This window comes from Elephas maximus, chromosome 9 (assembly GCF_024166365.1).
Source record: "Elephas maximus indicus isolate mEleMax1 chromosome 9, mEleMax1 primary haplotype, whole genome shotgun sequence".
Classification (NCBI taxonomy): Eukaryota; Metazoa; Chordata; class Mammalia; order Proboscidea; family Elephantidae; genus Elephas; species Elephas maximus.
Window position 1 is genome coordinate 125,491,355 of NC_064827.1, and position 17,061 is coordinate 125,508,415.

The following is a 17,061-nucleotide window of genomic DNA, read 5'->3' on the forward strand; positions in this document are numbered from 1 at the left end:
ATATGCTGCCTCCAAGAGACACACCTTAGACTTAGAGACACAAACAAACTAAAACTCAAAGGATGGAAAAAAATATATCAAGCAAACAATAAGCAAAAAAGAAGAGGAGTAGCAATATTAATTTCTGACAAAATAGACTTTAGACTTAAATCCACCACAAAGGATAAAGAAGGACACTATATAATGATAAAAGGGACAATTGATCAGGAAGACATAACCATATTAAATATTTATGCACCCAATGACAGGGCTGCAAGATACATAAATCAAATTTTAACAGAATTGAAAAGTGAGATAGACACCTCCACATTTATAGTAGGAGACTTCAACACACCACTTTCGGAGAAGGACAGGACATCCAGTAAGAAGCTCAATAGAGACACAGAAGACCTACTTACAACAATCAACCAACTTGACCTCATTGACTTATACAGAACTCTCCACCCAACTGCTGCAAAATATCCTTTTTTTTCTAGTGCACATGGAACATTCTCTAGAGTAGACCACATATTCGGTCATAAAACAAATCTTTGCGGAGTCCAAAACATCGAAATATTACAAAGCATCTTCTCAGACCACAAGGCAATGAAACTAGAAATCAATAACAGAAAAACTAGGGAAAAGAAATCAAATACTTGGAAAATGAACAATACCCTCCTGAAAAAAGACTGGGTTATAGAAGACATCAAGGAGGGAATAAGGAAATTCATAGAATGCAACGAGAATGAAAATACTTCCTATCAAAACCTCTGGGACACAGCAAAAGCAGTGCTCAGAGGCCAATTTATACCGATAAATGCACACATACAAAAAGAAGAAAGAGCCCAAATCAGAGAACTGTCCCGACAACTTGAACAAATAGAAAGTGAGCAGCAAAAGAATCCATCAGGCACCAGAAGAAAACAAATAATAAAAATTAGAGCTGAACTAAATGAATTAGAGAACAGAAAAACAATTGAAAGAATTAACAAAGCCAAAAGCTGGTTCTTTGAAAAAATTAACAAAATTGATAAACCATTGGCTAGACTGACTAAAGAAATACAGGAAAGGAAACAAATAACCCGAATAAGAAACGAGAAGGACCACATCACAACAGAACCAAATGAAATTAAAAGAATCATTTCAGATTACTACGAAAAATTGTACTCTAACAAATTTGAAAACCTAGAAGAAATGGATAAATTCTTGGAAAAACACTACCTACCTAAACTAACACATTCAGAAGTAGAACAACTAAATAGACCCATAACAAAAAAAAGAGATTGAAACGGTAATCAAAAAACTTCCAACAAAAAAAAGTCCTGGCCCGGACGGCTTCACTGCAGAGTTCTACCAAACCTTCAGAGAAGAGTTAACACCACTACTACTGAAGATATTTCAAAGCATAGAAAAAGACGGAATACTACCCAACTCATTTTATGAAGCTACCATCTCCCTGATACCAAAACCAGGTAAAGACATTACAAAAAAAGAAAATTATAGACCTATAGCCCTCATGAACATAGATGCAAAAATCCTCAACAAAATTCTAGCCAATAGAATCCAACAACACATCAAAAAAAGAATTCACCCTGATCAAGTGGGATTTATACCAGGTATGCAAGGCTGGTTTAATATCAGAAAAACCATTAATGTAATCCATCACATAAATAAAACAAAAGATAAAAACCACATGATCTTATCAATTGATGCAGAAAAGGCATTTGACAAAGTTCAACACCCATTTATGATAAAAACTCTTACCAAAATAGGAATTGAAGGAAAATTCCTCAACATGATAAAGGGCATCTATGCAAAGCCAACAGCCAATATCACTCTAAATGGAGAGAACCTGAAAGCATTTCCCTTGAGAACAGGAACCAGACAAGGATGCCCTTTATCACCGCTCTTATTCAACATCGTACTTGAAGTCCTAGCCAGGACAATTAGGCTAGACAAAGAAATAAAGGGTATCCAGATTGGCAAGGAGGAAGTAAAGCTATCACTATTTGCAGATGACATGATCGTATATACAGAAAACCCTAAGGAATCCTCCAGAAAACTACTGAAACTAATAGAAGAGTGTGGCAGAGTCTCAGGTTATAAAATAAACATACAAAAATCACTTGGATTCCTCTACATCAACAAAAAGAACACCAAAGAGGAAATAACCAAATCAATACCATTCACAGTAGCCCCCAAGAAGATAAAATACTTAGGAATAAATCTTACCAAGGATGTAAAAGACCTATACAAAGAAAACTACAAAGCTCTACAACAAGAAATTCAAAAGGACATACTTAAGTGGAAAAACATACCCTGCTCATGGATAGGAAGATTAACATAGTAAAAATGTCTATTCTACCAAAAGCCATCTATACATATAACGCACTTCCGATCCAAATTCCAATGTCATATTTTAAGGGGATAGAGAAACAAATCACCAACTTCATATGGAAGGGAAAGAAGCCTCGGATAAGCAAAGCATTACTGAAAAAGAAGAAGAAAATGGGAGGCCTCACTCTACCTGATTTCAGAACCTATTATACAGCCACAGTAGTCAAAACAGCCTGGTGCTGGTACAACAACAGACACATAGACCAATGGAACAGAATTGAGAATCCAGATATAAATCCATCCATGTATGAGCAGCTGATATTTGACAAAGGACCAGTGTCAGTTAATTGGGGAAAAGACAGTCTTTTCAACAAATGGTGCTGGCATAACTGGATATCCATTTGCAAAAAAATGAAACAGGACCCATACCTCACACCATGCACAAAAACTAACTCCAAGTGGATCAAAGACCTAAACATAAAGACTAAAACGATAAAGATCATGGAAGAAAAAATAGGGACAACCTTAGGAGCCCTAATACAGGGCATAAACAGAATACAAAACATTACCAAAAATGACGAAGAGAAACCAGATAACTGGGAGCTCCTAAAAATCAAACACCTATGCTCATCTAAAGACTTCACCAAAAGAGTAAAAAGACCACCTACAGACTGGGAAAGAATATTCAGCTATGACATCTCAGACCAGCGCCTGAGCTCTAAAATCTACATGATTCTGTCAAAACTCAACCACAAAAAGACAAACAACCCAATCAAGAAGTGGGCAAAGGATATGAACACACATTTCACTGAAGAAGATATTCAGGCAGCCAACAGATACATGAGAAAATGCTCTCGATCATTAGCCATTAGAGAAATGCAAATTAAAACTACGATGAGATTCCATCTCACACCAAGTAGGCTGGCATTAATCCAAAAAACACAAAATAATAAATGTTGGAGAGGCTGCGGAGAGATTGGAACTCTCATACACTGCTGGTGGGAATGTAAAATGGTACAACCACTTTGGAAATCCATCTGGCGTTATCTTAAACAGTTAGAAATAGAACTACCATACAACCCAGAAATCCCACTCCTCGGAATATACCCTAGAGATACAAGAGCCTTCACACAAACAGATATATGCACACCCATGTTTATTGCAGCTCTGTTTACAATAGCAAAAAGCTGGAAGCAACCAAGGTGTCCGTCAATGGATGAATGGGTAAATAAATTGTGGTATATTCACACAATGGAATACTACGCATCGATAAAGAACAGTGACGAATCTCTGAAACATTTTATAACATGGAGGAATCTGGAAGGCATTATGCTGAGCGAAATGAGTCAGAGGCAAAAGGACAAATATTGTATAAGACCACTATTATAAGATCTTGAGAAATAGAAAAAACTGAGAAGAACACATACTTTTGTGGTTACGAAGGGGGGAGGGAGGGAGGGAGGGAGAGGGTTTTTTATTGATCAATCAGTAGATAAGAACTGCTTTGGGTGAAGGGAAAGACAACACTCAATACAAGGAAGGTCAGCCCAATTGGACTGGACTAAAAGCAAAGAGGTTTCCGGGATAAAATGAATGCTTCAAAGGTCAGTGGAGCAGGGGCGGGGGTCTGGGGAACATGGTTTGAGGGGACTTCTAAGTCAATTGGCAAAATAATTCTATTATGAAAACATTCTGCATCCCACTTTGAAATGTGGCGTCTGGGGTCCTAAATGCTAACAAGCAGCCATCTAAGAGGCATCAATTGGTCTCAACCCACCTGGAGCAAAGGAAAATGAAGAACACCAAGGTCACACGACAACTAAGAACCCAAGAGACAGAAGGGGCCACATGAACCAGAGACCTACATCATCCTGAGACCAGAAGAACTAGTTGGTGCCCGGCCACAATCGATGACTGCCCTGTCAGGGAGCACAACAGAGAACTCCTGAGGGAGCAGGAGATCAGTGGGATGCAGACCCCAAATTCTCATAAAAAGACCATACTTAATGGTCTGACTGCGACTAGAGGAATCCCGGCAGCAATGCTCCCCAGACGTTCTGTTGGCACAGGACAGGAACCATCCCCGAAGACAACTCATCAGACATGAAAGGGACTGGTCAGCGGGGGGGAGAGAGATGCTGATGAAGAGTGACCTAATTAAATCAGGTGGACACTTGAGAGTGTGTTGGCAACTCTTGACTGGAGGGGGGATGGGAAGATAGAGAGAGAGGGAAGATGGCAAAATTGGCAGGAAACGAGAGACTGAAAGGGCTGACTCAATAGGGGGAGAGCAGGTGGGAGAAGGGAGTAAGATGTATGTAAACTGACATGTGACAGACTGATTGGATTTGTAAATGTTCACTTGAAGCTTAATAAAAGTTCATTAAAAATAAATAAATAAATAAAATGGATCAAAGGCCTAAACATAAAATCTAAAACGATAAAGATCATGGGAGAAAAAATAGGGACAAGGCTAGGAGCACTTATACGTGGCATAAATAGAATACAAAACATTACTAACAATGCATAAACACCAGAAGAGAAACTAGATTAAAAAAAAAAAAAGATAACAGGGAGCTCCTAAAAATCAAACACCTATGCCCATCCAAAGACTTCACCAAAAGGGTAAAAAGACTATGAAAAAAATTTAGGCTATGACAAACCCTGCAGACTAGGAAAAAATTTTAGGCTATGACTAATCCAAACAGCCTCTAATCTCTAAAATCTACAAGATACTGCAAAACCTCAACAACAAAAAGACAAATAACCCAATTAAAAAATGGGCAAAGGATATGAATAGGCACTTCACCAAAGAAGACATTCAGGCAGCTAACAGAAACATGAAGAAATGCTCACGATTATTAGCCATTAAAGAAATGCAAATCAAAACTACAATGAGATTCCATCTCACTCCAACAAGGGTGGCTTTATTCCAAAAAACACAAAATAATCAATGTTGGAGAGGTTGTGGAGAGACTGGAACACTTACACACTGCTGGTGGGAATGTAAAATGGTACAAGCACTTTGGATATTGATTTGGTGCTTCCTTAAAAAGTTGGAAATAGGACTGCCATATGATCCAGCAATCCCACTCCTTGGAATAGATCCTAGAGAAATAAAAGCCTTCACGTGAATAGATATATGCATACCCATGTTCATTGCAGCACACTTTACAATAGCAAAAACATGGAAAAAACCAAGGTGCCCATCAACGGATGAATGGATAAACAAATTATGGTGTACTCACACAGTGGAATACTACGCAAAGGTAAAGACCAACAATGAATCCGTGAAAACATCTCATAACATGGAGGAATCTGGAAGGCATTATGCTGAGTGAAATAAGTCAGTCACAAAAGGACAAATATTGTATGAGACCACTATTATAAGAATTCAAGAAAAGGTTAAACATAGAAGAAACGTTCTTTGATGGTTATGAGGGTGGGGAAGTAGGGAGAGGGGTAAATTAGACAGTAGACAAGAATTATTTTAGGTGAAGGGAAGGACAACACACAATGCAGGGGAAGTCGCACAACTGGACTAATCCAAAAGCTAAGAAGTTTCCTGAACACAACTAGACATTTCAAGAGACAGTGTAGCAGGGACAGGTGTCCGGGGACCATGTTTTCAGGGTACATCTAGGTCACTTGGCATAACAGAGTATAATAAGAAAACATTCCGCATTTCACTTTGGTGAGTGGCGTCTGGGGTCTTAAAAGCTAGCAAGCAGCCATCTAAAATGCATCAGTTGGTCTCAACCCACCTGGAACAAAGGAGAAGGAACAACACTAAGGACACAAGGAAAATATGAGACCAACAGACAGAAAGGACCACATAAACCAGAGACTCCATCAGCCTGAGACCAGAAGTAGATGGTGCCCAGCTACCACCAATGAGCACCCCGACAGGGAACACAACAGAGTCCCTGATGGAGCAGGAGAAAAGTGGGGCACAGAACTCAAATTCTAGTAAAAAGACCAGATTTAATGGTCTGCCTGAGACTCAAGGTACCCCTGAGGATATGGCCCCCGGACTCTCTGTTAGCCCAAAACTAAAACCATTCCCGAAGCCAACTCTTCATACAAAGATCAGTCTGGACTACAAAACATAAAATGATACTGGTGAGGAGAGTGCTTTTTAGCTCAAGTAGACACATGAGACTAAGTGGGCAGTTCCTGTCCAGAGGCGAGGTGAGAAGGCAGAGGGGGACAGAAGCTGGTTGAATAATAGACACCGGAAATACAAGGTCAAGAGGAGGGCTGTGCTGTCACATTATAGAGAGTGCAACTAGGGCCACATAAGCATGTGTGCGTAAGTTTTTGTATAAGAAACTGATGTGAACTATACACTTTCACTTAAAGTACAATAAAAAAGATCTACATAATTACAAATCCTGTGTTCTCTCTCTTTGACAAGTTGTCTCTGCAGCACAATAAAGATGAAATTCTGACTTTACTACCCCAGATTTATTGATGTATAATAAAATGGCACCCATTTTAAGTACACATTTGATCAGTTTGGATAATCGTATACAGCTTGCAATGGTTAACATTGTACGGCAACTTGGCGGGGCCATGATTCTCAGTGCTTTGGCAGTCATATAATGCTGTAATCACTTCTCTGTTGAGCTTAGATACCTGTTCACCCCCACAGTGGGATCCTGCTGTTAGTGGTACTGGTGGGGGTGGGGCCTGTGGCACCCCCTCAGCCTTTATCTCTCTGCCGTCCCCCGCCTAGTCCTTCCTGCTCTCCTTGCCAGGGCCTTTTGCCTATTCTGGATCCTGCAGCTGGCCCCTGTTTGTCTGACTCCTGGTTCTTGGGACTTGAGCTAGCAGCTTACCTGGGGTCTTGCTGCCAATATTGAGATTCATTGATCTTCACAGCCTGTAAGCAACAACCCTGCTCTCTGGTCTGCTGATTTTGGGTTCATCAACCCCTATGGCTACTTGGGTCAGGAGAAGCCTCTTTCCCGCCCCAAGGACTTGGGATGTTACAGCCTCTAAAAACTGCAGGAGCCATTTCCTTGATATAAATCTCTCTGTATATATATTTATATGCTTCACTGGTTTTGCTTCTCTAGAGAACCTGGCCTAAGACAGCTGAAGCAGCACCACCACAATCAAGAAATAAGCATTTCTAACAACCCAAAGTTCCTTCATGCCCTTTTGCAGTTAATCTCCCCTGACCTGAGTCAATCCCCTATCAGCTTTCTATGAATATAGTTTTGCCAGTTACACAAGATAATATAAATCGAATTATATAGTATGTGTCCTTTTGCATATGGCTTCTTTCCATGAGCATAACATATTTGAGATTCTTCCAGGTTTTTGCTTGAATTAATAGTTTGTCTCTTTAATTGCTCAGTAGTATCCCATTGTATGGTGTCTTAGTCACCTAGTGCTGATGTAACAGAAATACCACAAGTGGATGGCTTTAACCAACAGAAGTTTATTCTGTCACAGTTTAGTAGGCTAGACAGAGTTGTAAAATTCAGGGAGCCAGCTCCAAAGGAAGGCTTTCACTCTCTGTCAGCTCTGGAGGAAGGTCCTTGTCATCAATCTTCCCCTGGACTAGGAGCTTCTCTGCACAGGAACCCTGGATCCAAAGGACTCGCTCTGCTCCCAGCACTGCTTTCTCAGTGGTATGAGGTCCTCCTGTCTCTCTGCCCACTTGTCTCTTTTATATCTTAGAAGAGATTAGCTCAAGACACAATCCAATCTTGTAGATTGATTTCTGCCGTATTAACATAACTGCTGCCTATCCTATCTCATTAACATCACAGAGGTAGATTTACGACACATAGGAAAATCACATCAGATGACAAAATGGACAATCATACAATACTGGGAATCACGACCCAGCCAAATGGACACATATTTTGGGAGGACACAATTCAATCCATGACATAGGAGGACACCACGATTTGCTTATTGGTCTACCAGCTGATGGAAATTTGGTTGTTTACGTGTTTTGAGTACCATGAATAGGTTGCTATGAATATTCTTTATCATTTCTCTTAATGAAATGTCTAGAAGTGGGACTCTTGAGTATATGGTAAATGTATGTTTAAATTTATGACATAGTGAAACTGTTTTCCAAAGAATCTAGACCTTTTCATGATCCTCCAAGAAATGTACAGACATTCCAGTTGCTTCACATCCTCCCCAACATTTGGTATGTCTGTCTTTTTTATTTTAACCACTGTACCAGATTTCCACTGGTATCTCGATTCACTTTCAATTTGTATGCTCCTGATAATTAGTGAGATTAAGCATATTTCTAGCCTATTATTCATTTATATATCTTTTTTTTTGTTAAGTGTGCATACAAATGTTTTGCCCATTTTTTGTACTTATCTTCTTATCATTGAGTTGTAAAAATATATTTTGACTACAAGTATGCTGTCATATATATATGCACGTATTTTATATATATGCACATATTTTATGTATATACCCATTAAGAAAACCCATTGTTGTTGAGTCAATTCTGACTTATAGCGACCCTACAGGACAGGATGGAACTCCCCCATAAAGTTTCCAAGGAGTGCCTGGTGGATAAGAACTGCTGACCCTTTGGTTAGCAGCTGTAGCACTTAACCACTACGCCACCAGGGTTTCCATATATATGTATATATAATTATTCTTCTTTGGACTTAATTGAAACTCAGTAAATTGTACTGAAATGAATGATTTGATTCATCTCTCTGGGTTGTGGATTCATATCTCTATTTTTGCCCTGTTGTCTTTCAGTTCCCGAATCAGGAACAGCCTTAGAACCCACTGACTTGAGCAGTCCTCATTCTGGGACCTGAGGGCACAGTTGGTGAGAATTCTGGGAGAATTTTTTATCCATCATTTTGAAAAGGACTGCCTTCTGCCCTTTGGAGGGCTGCCTTCTCTCTGCTCACATTAAATCAGGGGAGGGGGCTTCTCACTATAAAAAGAAAGTTAGCCACTACTGATGGCAGTTAGATGCTGACAACGGTGGCTTCGCCCAGAGAACACACATGCTCCGCTTGACTCCGTATGCTGTGGTCCTCTGGGTTCTGCCTCCTTGACCCACCTCCCTGGATGATCCAGGATCCAGGGCACAACTGGGCATGCTTCACTTGGCTCCGTATCAGGAGAACTCAATTCTCCAGGTACATTCTCTTCCCATCCCATGACATACATGTCATGAAATACTGGCCCTAGAACAACCGCCTCAGTCCAACATCAGCCCCTCCAACAATTTCCTTCATGAAACCTGGGTGGGGAATTTTCAGTCCTGGGTCTAGATGCTGAGACATTCCTGTTCCTCTCCCCTAAATCACAGTATCCAAGCCTTATCATTTAAAAAGAAAACAAAACAAAGCAAAGCAAACAAACTCAAGAATATTTTAAACTTAAAAGCAGGTAGAGTACCATTTTGCCAACAAAACAATATATACTTAGTACAACATGTTGTCATTGTGTTTGGGATAAAACATGAAGGGGCGGTGAGGGCCACAAAGAATCCATTTGTACTACAGAGAAGCAGTTACTGCAGCATTCAAGAAAGTGATGTCAGCACACTTTTAGGAAATAGAATTCAACATAAGAAGAGGCATAAAGAAACTCACCATTAAGACACAGGAGTCCTAGGGTGGGTCCAAGGGAGGTAAGAGGCATGTGTGGAGTCAACTGAAAACCACCATGATCACTTGACATCCTCCAGTGGGTCTGAAGCTGAACATGACATAGGGAAAATAAAGAAGATCAGGTCATCCTATCAGAAAAACATGAAGCTGAGATGAGATTCCCAGTGCTAGCAGCATCGTGAGGCCTCAGAAAAGAAAAGAGAACATATCTAAGGGCTCAGGAAAGTAAGAGTCATGTCTATTTACAGGTGTGCTTCCCCGTGGTCTCTAGATCCACCCTCCTCACCCTCCCTCAGTGACAGGGCTTCCCCATGCCGTCCTCTGTCACTTAACTGACCCCAGCCCCTGCCACATCTCTCCCACTTCCACAGAACTGGCACCAAGCCTGCCTGGAAAGGTGGGATCAGAACCAAGAGATGGGACACGCCACTGGAAACCCAAGCCATTCTTTCTTTGGGGTCCTGAAGCCTCCTGTGACAGAAGAGACAAGGGGTGTGGCTGGGAAGCCCTACTAAAAAAAGGGATCTGTCATCTTTCTCTAGGCTGTTCACAGAACACAGACCCAGTTTCTCAACTCCCTTACCTGTCAGCTCCTCTGACCCACCAGAGGTAGGCCAGGCCCCATATACCTGCTCAGGTATGATCAAGACCTTCACCTACATTTCATGCCTCTCAGCACAGGGTCACATCAGAAGGTTCACCCTACCCACAGCCACACTGGAGGGATTCTGGCTGTTTAAGGCTGCATCTGGCTTTTTTTCAGCCAACCGAGGTCCCATCAACTCAGGGTTCTTGGGGCCCTCTCTTCCCAGCCCCAAGTGCTAACACTGTGTTTTCCCTACCTACTGGTCAGTGGTGCTCTTTGACTCTAGAAAGAAACCCCAGTTCTGAGGGGTAGCCCTTCGATGGGACTGCCAAGTTCAGTCCAACATCTTCCAATCTCTGGTGCAGACTTAGGCCCCTGGTCCCCACAAGCCTCTAGATGGCATCTTCTAAAAAAACAGATCAGGAGCCCCCTAAGTCTACTTGGTCCAAGTATAATTTTTTGTCTAAACATTCAGAGTGAAATAATATACATTTATTCTTTGGTTTTTGAGTGTGATCCATGGAGATAGGATTCTTAGCCATCCCTCTGTAAAAATGTGCCTGAAAAGACCACTTACGATTTCTAACATTAACAATTCCATGCACTTAGATATGACCCTCAGTAAAACATTTTTTAGAGAGCTCAACCTGGATTGCTTATATACACTTTGACCACATTCATTTTGTTCTTATTCATGGCCTTTCAAAAAATGGTATTTTCCTTTTCATTTGAAATGTTTCATTGAATAGCAGCTCTAGCAAAAACTGTAGACCTGGAAACACTAAGACATAGCTTTTCCTGACTCCATTCCTATTGTATGTCCTACTACATTTATTCACTGAACTATTTTTCTTACTGTGTTTATTTAACACATAGAAGTTTTTCAAAAAATGTTGACTTGTTCTGAATGTTTCTTTTAAAAGTTTTTCTTAGAGATTTCATCAAGACACTGGACCATCTGAGTCAATTTCAGTTGACATGGGGGCATTATGGGAGCAATTTTATCCTGTCCTTTCTTTTGTAATATACATGCAGAATTAATGTGGGTGATAGTAGAATTAACTCACTGACATGGGCTTTGAATAGTTTTTGGAAGATACTTCAATCATTAGGTCCTCTTTTTACAATCATTTGCAGGATTACTGTCATTTCTCACACCATAGGATGACTGTTTAAGACCCCTCACACCCAACTCCAAGAGCCTCCAAGTGCGCAGGCTGAAAATGAAAGCACAATAAACAGGACACAATCCATTCTGCCATTCTGCTACTTCCGTGTGATTGGGTAGAAGATCATCCGTCTTCTGCATCCAGTGATGCAAGTACAAAGACGATTTTCCTCTGCAGCCCTGGACTTTTCCACAGGGATAGTCAGAGCATGGGATCCAAAGGACTTTTCACTACCTCCTCCAACGGCCAGCCTTTATCAATTGTATTTCAGATAATTTAATTATATCTGCTTCTGGTGTCTAGGATTTGTCTAGGATTTTGATGTACTCAAAAAAGATTGCAGGATTGAGACAGGGTACTTTATTCACAAAGCAATTCTGAAATCAGTGGTCATGTGCTAATTCATTCAAATTCAACATCAAAAATCATTCGTAAGGATCGTGGGAAATAACTGGTTCACCTACCTGATAAGAGGAGGAAGCAACAAGGAAGCCTGCCTTTCTTGAATGCCTGGATACAGTATTTGACTCATCGTTCCTATAATAGAAAGGTCTGAATTGAAAATTATTTCAGGCTGTTCCATGATAGAAGCTCAGGTCCTAAGAGGTGTCTCTGAGTTTTTGTCAATCCCCGACAATAATTAAAAAAAAAAAAAGTTTTCTGTAATTTTGCTTGAATTTTTCTTACTTCATCTTCTAAGCTAAGGCGTAGGTAGAGTTGTGCATGGTAGCTGCAGAGAGCAGATGCATGTAAAGAGCTAGTCCTTGGCTGCAGAAAATTAAGGCATGGGCAGATTCTGAACCCAACAACCCAGTGCCATCGAGTCGATTCCGACTCACAGCAGATTCTAGAGGAGCAGGAAGTGTGCGTGGAGGCACTCTATTCACAGTGGTTGTTCAAACACCGTGGAAGCTTCAGATAGAAATAATCGCTGGATCCTATCAGGTATAAAAAAATAGGCTTGGGATAAATCTTAAAAATCAGGAAGAGTGGCTTGTTTGATGTATTATCAAGACACCTCAGAGGAAATATACTGGGTATAGAGAAAGGATGAGAGCAAGTATATTGATTCTTGCTCCAGAAGGGAGACAAGCAACTTCTACATGTGTTTTACAGAGCAGTGGGATTATATCATGGTTTTTATTGGGACGGGGGGAGTAGAGGGGTAAAGTCAAAGCCCTGTGTTATTTTCTTCAGGCACCCTGGAGATTGCTTATAATTTGGTTCCAAAGGATTCGAAATAGAGTATAGTAGATCTTATAGGGGCAGTAGAGGAGAAATGATTTCAACCGGAAAACTGTTCAGTGGGGTTATCTGTGACAAAATCTGCAATGAAAGGCCCTCTCCATGGGCTAGGCTGGAAGTCACTCCAACTGCCCTACCCAGAGCCTCTGGACTCCTTCCAGTCCAGACATGCCTTCTCTTTCAGTCCAGGTAGGTGTTTGCTGTGATTCAACAGGGGCTGAGCAGGTGGGTAACTTCAACTCAGATTAGAGCATGAGTTTCCCTGAGTTGTTCTGGATTGTTCTCCCTTTTGTGGAAACTCAGGTCTTCAGACAACTTCATGTTGTCTAATACCTACCCTCAGGCCTTTATTTTACTGTTCAGATGGTCAAAATCACTATGTATTTATGGTCAGGGAACTGAACCTGAGTGTGGTTGGTTCTCCAGTGGAATGCCGGAGTGAAAGATGACTGCTTTTTAAAGAGTGGAAAAAAGTATAGGATAAAATTAGGCAGGTGTTCTCCTACTATTCTTATAAAAAGTCCTGGGATAGGTATCCTGATGAATTGGAGTAATATTGTGTGTCCATTCTTCTTAACCAGAGTCTTCGTCAGGTTGTTGTGCACAAAGATGTATTCCAGATATAACACTGCCCCATCAGCCACCTGGCTCAGTGCCTTGTTCTTAGCGGGTCCGTAGTTTCTATTTCTAAGAGCTCAAAGTAGAAGAACATAGGATGTTAAGTGTCTCCCATGCCAGATTTTAACATGACCAGCAGCGATTTAAATCCTTCCAGGCACCCCCATCCATTTCATCCCAGTGACCCAGTGCCATCGAGTCAATTCCGACTCATAGCGACCCTGTAGGACAGAGTAGTACTGCCCCATCAAGTCCTTTGTAATCAATGCTGGCTGTGATAGTACAAAAATATGGAGAACTCATCTACTTCACAGACCCATCTCCTGTGAACAGAGCTTCCTGAATAGTGGAAGGGACTACTATGCACAGGGGGAAAGGGTGGACAAGATCTGCCACCATAATAAGTGTTTGCAGGGGTTGCTGCTAGGAGATGCAGTCGTTGCTGCTAGGAGATGCAGTCCTATGCTTGGCATGATGTTTTACGGGATTATCTTCATGAAATTTTTCTTGAGTGTTTCTTGTGTTTTGTTACATTAAGTAGGAAAGGAAGACAGAGTATTACTGAGCATGAGTAAGTAGACTGAAGATGAAGATGCGGTGAATACCCTTTTGAAACTCTCTCCTTTGTAAAAGACCTATAGGTGCTGAGAACTTAAAGATAATACTTCCCCTCCTAGTGAGCGTGCTGAGGGTGTTTATCTAAAGAGTGGGTGCCAACACTGTTCTGTGTCTTGGAGACAGTTTATGAGGCTTGCAGGGAGTCTGCCAGATATTTCCTGGGAAAGGATCTTAGAGTCAATGGTAGCTTGGGCATGTTCCTTCTTAGCAGAGGCCTGAGAGTATGGCTGAAATTCTCACAAGTTCTCTAGAGGGAAACTTCTCAACTGGAGGGAAGGATCATTCAATCCACTCCAGGGACTTTTGCAACTTTCACTAGTTCCCTGTTCCATACCGCTGCTCATCAGTTGAGATTCATTGCACTGATTCCCAGTGACCATGGAGGGAATTTGGATGAAAAAAAATTTTTTTTTTAACACCTAGTTGCCTTTCCTCCTCCTCCATTTACCCTTTTCCTTTGTCTCAACGGTAACTCCAGTGCTGGGACCATGAATCCTGGGGCCTCCATGTCTCCTTTCACTGCACTGCCCTTTCCCCTACCCACTCCTGGACACCCACACCGAACACATTGGCAGCGGCACCCGCTGCCCCTCATGACTTCATCACGCCCTCCTGGTGCCCTTCTGGGGCTCTCCGCTTTCCCCAGGACACTGCTGGTGCCAAGGTGTTGGGGATTATGGCCCCAGTGGGGCTGGGCCTGGCAAGGTTATTGTTCGAGTCAGGATAGAAGGGAGATCAGTAGAGCTCCCTGAAACTCGGACCTTTGTCATGGTGCAGGCCCCAACTGGAGTGCCCCGGGGGCTCCCTGTGGGGCTGTTGCACATGCTCCACCCACATTTGAGGCAGCCTCTGAGCTGCAGCAAATGATCCCTGACACTTCTGTTGTGGGCACTCAGGCTTGTAAGGGAGGTTGGTCCCCAACTCTTTCTCTTCAAGCTCCACCATCAGCTGCCCAGGTGGCCTCCATTTTCCCCCAAGTGAAGGCTTAGCCAGGCCAACATGCTTCTCCTGGGGAGGAAAGCCTGGCCACCACACAATCCAGGCCTTCGCTGGATGACTCCTCCTGTAAGCCCAAGAGTGTTTATGAGGACTACCAACGTTGGCAGTGCTTCAAGTCCCTGGCCTGGAGGCACCATCCCTGAAGATCTGATACAGAGGTTCTTTCCTGCTTTCCTATGTGAGTGCCCTAGTCGTCAGGGACACCTGAGATTATCCTGCAGCTTTCAGATAAGGAGATCTTGGGAAGGCATGACAGAGGTTAGGCTCTTTAGGAACACTTAAAGGAAGGTCATGAGGGCTGGGACATTTTATAAGAAGATACGTTCCCAGTAATACTAACCACATCTCCCTGTGTATAACATGCTTTCAGGTGCCTTATCTCAATTGATCCTCACCACCTTGTACATGAAGTCACTCTTATATCTGAAACCTGGTGCAGTGGTTAAGAGCTTGGCTGCTAACAAAAAGTTGGCAGTTGGAATCCACTTCCTGGGCACTTGAGTTGTAATCAACTCGATGGCAACTTTTTTTTTTTTTTTTTTTTTTTAAGATTTTTAAACACCAGAGAGGATTCCCATTGTAAAATGAGGAGCCATGATGTGAATTTAGGTCTCAGACTACAAACACTATGTTCCTCCAATTGGTCTCTACCTTGCAACATAGGAGTTGAGCATATGTTGGCCAGTGCCATAGCAAATCCAGAGGAGGCAGAGATGGGCAGGACCTGTTGTTGTTGTGGTTAGATGCTGTCGAGTCAGTTCTGACTCATAGTAACCCTATGTACAACAGAATGAAACACTGCCCGGTCCTATGCCATCCTCACAATCCTTACTATGCTTGAGCTCACTGTTGCAGCCACTGTGTCAGTTCATCTCGTTGGGGGTCTCCCTCTTTTTTGCTGAGCCTCTCTGCTTTACCAAGCATGATGTCCTTCTCCAGGGACTGGTTCCTTCTGATAACATGTCCAAAGTATGTGATACATAGTCTCACCATCCTTGCTTCTAAGGAGCATTCTGGCTATACTTTTTCCAAGACAGACTTGTTCGTTCTTTTGGCAGTCCATGGTATATTCAATATTCTTTGCCAACACCATAACTGAAAGGCATCAACTCTTCTTCAATCTTCCTTATTCATTGTCCAGCTTTAGCATGCATATGAGGCGATTAAAACACCATGGCTTGGGTCAAGTGCACCTTAGTCTTCAAGGTGACATCTTTGCTTTTTAATACTTTAAAGAGGTATTTTGTAGAAGATTTGCCCAATACAATGCATAATTTGACTTCTTGACTGCTGCTTCCATAGGTGTTGATTGTGGATCCTAGTAAAATGAAATCCTTGAAACTTCAATCTTTTCTCAATTTATCATGATGTTGCTTATTGGTCCAGTTGTGAGGATATTTGTTTTCTTTATGTTCAGGTGTAATCCATACTGAAGGCTGTAGTCTTTGGTAGTCAGTGAGTACTTCAAGTGCTCTTCACTTTCAGCAAGCAAGGTTGTGTCATCTGCATAAGGCAGCTTGTTAGTGAGTCTTCCTCCAATCCTGATGCCCCGTTCTTCTTCATATAGTCCAGCTTCTCAGATTATTTGCTCAGCATACAGACTGAATAAGCATGGTGAAAGAATACACCCCTGGCCCACATCTATCCTGGATTTGAACCACACAGTATTCCCTTGTTCTGTTCTAACGACTGCCTCTTGATCTATGTACAGGTTCCTCATGAGCACAGTTAACTGTTCTAGAATTCCCATTCTTTGCAATGTTATCCATAATTTGTTATGATCCACACAGTCTAATACCTTCACATAGTCAATAAAACACAGGTAAACATCTTTCTGGTAATCTCTGCTCTCAGCCAGGGTTCATCTGACAGCAGCAATGATATCCCT

The 17,061-nt window shown here is 41.8% G+C and overlaps 1 long non-coding RNA gene across 1 annotated transcript in view; it reads right to left on the bottom strand.

Moving 5' to 3' along the window:
- The window catches only part of LOC126082731 (uncharacterized), a 155,352-nt gene that overhangs the window by 104,279 nt on the left and 34,012 nt on the right, over positions 1 to 17,061 (bottom strand). Inside the window, exon 2 of the long non-coding RNA XR_007518630.1 lies at positions 9,921 to 10,026. This is a non-coding gene — a long non-coding RNA (uncharacterized LOC126082731). The remainder of the gene's footprint in view (positions 1 to 9,920; positions 10,027 to 17,061) is intronic.